This window comes from Austrofundulus limnaeus, unplaced genomic scaffold (assembly GCF_001266775.1).
Source record: "Austrofundulus limnaeus strain Quisiro unplaced genomic scaffold, Austrofundulus_limnaeus-1.0 Scaffold139, whole genome shotgun sequence".
Classification (NCBI taxonomy): Eukaryota; Metazoa; Chordata; class Actinopteri; order Cyprinodontiformes; family Rivulidae; genus Austrofundulus; species Austrofundulus limnaeus.
Genome location: NW_013952541.1, coordinates 1,044,645 through 1,049,155, shown reverse-complemented (window position 1 = coordinate 1,049,155; position 4,511 = coordinate 1,044,645).

Below are 4,511 nucleotides of genomic sequence, written 5' to 3'. Positions count from 1 at the left end.
GTTTTTTAAATGAAGTCGTCATTCTGCCGGCGGAAACGGCCCGTTAAAAATAAAAGCCATAACGCGCGGCCGTTTAGAGCCATAACTTTAGTCCTGAGATAACATGCTGATTTAATTTGCCGCCCACATCGCAGGACCTGTAATGTGACTATTGCGCAGTACGTTGCGATGACGATATATCGTGCACCTCATGATAAGTTTTACTGGGAGATAAATTGTCTCAGAAATTATTGCGATAATCTGCAATGTTTGGAGACAAAAGTTGTGGACAAAATTATTTTAACCAAGTGATTCATGACAYGAAGATTAGATGGTTTGATTAAAAACAGTAACATAATTAGCAGGGCTGTGTATTGGCAACAATTTGGTGATATGATGCATATCACAACACTGAGTCACAAAATGATATATCGCGATATATCGCGATACTGTAAGCAAGGTGATACATTGCCAATTTTTATCCAAATGATTCTAATAAAAAAACTGATTAAATTCAGCTTTGCATTTGTATTTCACATCTATTCAGACAACCTCCATCCAGTAAGCCTTAAATAAAAATCAATTCAGTGATTTTAAGAATTGATACGATATCAACAGATGAAATATTGTGATATATCGATGTATCAATATTTTCTTTTACCACTTCTAATTAGAAATAAAGGTTTAAAGATTAGAAAAGTCAACATTTGAAATATTTATGTCTTAAAACATGATAATAATTTTGTTGTTTTTTACTAGATCTTGAAAGTTTGTAAGTAAGTTGTTTAGATAATCGTAGTGTTTGTTGCGTTCAGGAAATAATCCTGGAAACTTTGCTGCTGTTTGACGCAGAGGGCGACATGTTGGAATTGAGGCCTCTGAGGCTTTTGGTCACATAAAAAAAAAACAGAAACTGCGCTCGTCACGAACGCAACAAAAACCAACACCCTTGTCATTTATTCTCCTTATAGCWGTGTTTATTGCTCCACTTCCACCCAGCCCTATTTCATTCAACCACATTTGAGCATTTTTCACTCCTACAGGAAGTCTTCTGGTTGCAGATGTTGTGTTGAAGATCACAGCTTTTTTTTTTTCAGCCTGGCTTAATAGGGGGACCAAATTTAGATTGGGTGTTTTCTCCTGCTTAGTGTTTGTATGGACCTTCTGGTGACTTCCCCTGTCATTAKAGAGGAATGCTTCCAGCAGGAAAGACCAAAATAATAAGTCCATTATTTCATAATTGTTAAAGAAAAAAACACAGAGGCTGTTTTTATTGTAACGTCACTCAGAAATGAGAGAAGACTGCTTATGGAAGCAGATTATCACTGTTTGGATTGGAGCTAATGTCCAMATATTTAACAGTTAGCTCTTAAAATGACTTCAGATCCTCTGSTGTTGTGCGTGTTGGCGTGTCGCTTGATTTCTCTCCTTTTTTCCCCACAACTTTTTCCCCAAACTGCACTACCATCCTGTGGGATATGAGGTGTGTGAATTGTCTTCTTGTCCACACCGGCTTGTTTTAATTCACGGCTTCACACCGAGAGAATTTCATCTGGAGGAAGAGAATTACAGACTGATGCATCATACTGACTTTGACCTGTTGTACATGTTTATTGTCAAAATAGCATACTACTACTAATACTACTACCACTACAAATACTTTGACTAGTGTCCTGATGCGTCTCAGTAATCCAGGTAGGAAAAAATCAAAAAGAAAAAATAAGTAGGTCCTCTGGATGGGTTCTTCTTTAGTGAAACGAAAAAACAAGGGGACTTTGAGCCCCRCCTGCATTCACTACATACACATGACACGACACCTAAGAACCACAGCATCCAAACCAATAAGTCAGGTGATGGGGCACATGTCCCTCTATAAACAATAGAGCCAATCAAGCCTATTGTTAGGCGATGGCCCTCTTTTGCATGTGACTAACCTGTTTGTCCATGTGGAGGCAGTGCTTATAAGGCTGAGTTCACCTGAAACTCATCAGACTGAAGAAGTCTCTTGGAGGAGAGATGAAACGTTTCACTAAAGAAGAACCATCCAGAGGACCTATTTATTATTTTTTTTGACTGACTGTTTTATTGTTCTGACGTCAAACCTATAGAGCAAACTTGCTGCAAAAAAATTAGGACCCCTGCATGCGAAGCGGGGGTCCTATTGTTTCCGTACTGTTTTGTTTTTTAAGTTTCCACATTTTTTCAGTGATTTTTGGTCAATCGTAGCACGGAATCAGCTGCACAGATCAACATGAAATTTGTCAGGATTGTAGATGTGTTCGACTTACTTGGTGCCCGCCAACGGTTTTACGATAGACCCCATATTTGAGGAGGGGGCTCCATCTAAAAAGTGGGTGTCCGAACGTATAAAAATGCTTATAACTCAAAAACTATTCAACGTAGGAGCTTCAGATTTTTTTTGTTGTTTAGCTCTGATGAAGGGCTATCCATCGGGCCCACCAATGAGGGCACCCCAACCCAAAACATTGGCGCGTTGGTGCTTTGCGTATATGCAGGGGTCRTATGCTACCACCATGCAATATCTAGATTGTTGCAGTTCTCAGCCTTTTCAGATCAAACAACTGATTTGGCCAAATTTGGTAATTTGTAGAAATAGCTGAGCTGACCATTCCTGAGCATACAGAGAAACCAGCATCAGACCAGAGTTTTTCAGTTTCGAGGCGAACCTGCCCGTCTGTTTTTATTCCTTTCTTCATGTTGTTTCCATTCTCTGTCGTGGGCTGGTGATATAACACAAACCATCACACAAATGACTGGTTTTAATTATTCCTCTGCAGCCTTTGATGGCAGCCAGGCCTTACTTTGTGATGTGTGAGAGTTGTTTTTTCTGGCCTAACAGATTTACGTGTTCGCCACCAGAAACACGCCTCATCTTTAACGGAGAAGCTCTGACCGCTGACGCTGGTCTGCTTTATTTTTAACAAAACWTTTGTGCGTTCAGAGGACGGCACAGGAACTCATAATAATAATAATGGTGATGGATTGTAGAGGTTTGGGGTTGAAAAGTGCACAAAGTGGCAACAGAACCTTCATTTTTAAAGTCTGCTTTATTTTAAAGCTTTAATCTGAAACTGGATTTTGCTGTTTTAGTTCTAAAAGTGTTGATTTGCTTGTGATTTATTGTGGTTCTGTTATWATTGGTGTTTCTTAAATTAAAATKATTGYTGCCTGGTAATCTGTGGGGGGGAAACAGGCGATTTCAGCCCCTCCTAGTGTTTCTGATGACTGAAGAAACTTGGTGTAAATCACTGCTTATTTTTGTTTAATGGTTACTGTCTGTTTTTTTGTTTCATCCAGACTTTTAAGGTTGTAAATACATTTAAAGTGAAATCTTTCTTCTTAAATTGACCAAAAATATGGCTTTAAAGRGTGATTGCATCTGAAGGACATGGATAATATCGCTACAAAGCTCACTTTTTAGTAAGTTCTACAAGAAAAACAAACACGTACATCTAAAAAAACTTGTTCGCTTCTGCTGTATTTTTGCTAAAAATACGCAGGAATGGTGATAATTATGTAATGAAGGTACTTACAAAGTACTAAACCAGGTTTCAGACTATATTTAAATCTAAACAAGCATTTATTTTGTGTTGCTCATGGGGCGTGTGTTCATACCAAGCATTTTTACCTCTTAATTCCAAAGCAGAAATGTTTGCTCATTCTTCTTCTACCCATAGAGCGATGCCATCATAAATCCAGGAAACCTCACTAATAATACACAAGTTTATTTAAGTGTGCACAGTTGTTTTTTTTTTTGTTTTGTTCTTTTTTATTTCCATTTTACCCAGAGCTTGATGAAGTTCAGCGCACGGTTGCAGYGTGAGAGGAGGTGTAGCCGATCAACCCCCATAAGCCCTAATAACTTTACAGTTCAGCTGTTTGATCCTCGTGTCACCAGGCTGTACCAGACAGGGGGTCCTGCTGCTAAAAACGAGTCCAGAGGAGGATTAAAAGCTTCGTCCATGATTCCCGGGCCACTGATCATGACCTTGACCCAATTATTGCTTAGAAAAGGCCCTAAAATGACCTGTTGCAGATCAGGAGTCAGGTTTAGAGAAGTTTTGATCGGCTGACTCTTCCTGTGTCGATTTATTGAACACAAACAAGACAGAAAGTTTAGATACTTTTCTATTTTAGGCAGGTATAATTATTTTTTCACGAAACAAGAGAAATCCAGTCAGCAGCTCTGTAGTCTGTCAACTATTTCTCTTTAGGACATGAGAAACTTTGCACCCTCTGCTCCTCCAGCTGATGACGTTAAAGCATACCGTGCTTCTTTGCTGATCTCGGCATTATTCTTCCCCCGCTTTTTCACGCACACCTGCTAAGTTGCTTCATCGTAGGAAATTCAAATAAACGCTTTGTACAGTCATAGTGTAAAACCATTTGAGCTGTGGTAATTTTCCAAGTGTGAAGCAGGAACTCTTAGAGCAGTGGTTCTTAACCTTTTTTGAGGTACCGAACCCACCAGTTTCGAATGCGCATTCACTGAACCCTTTTTAGTGATAAAT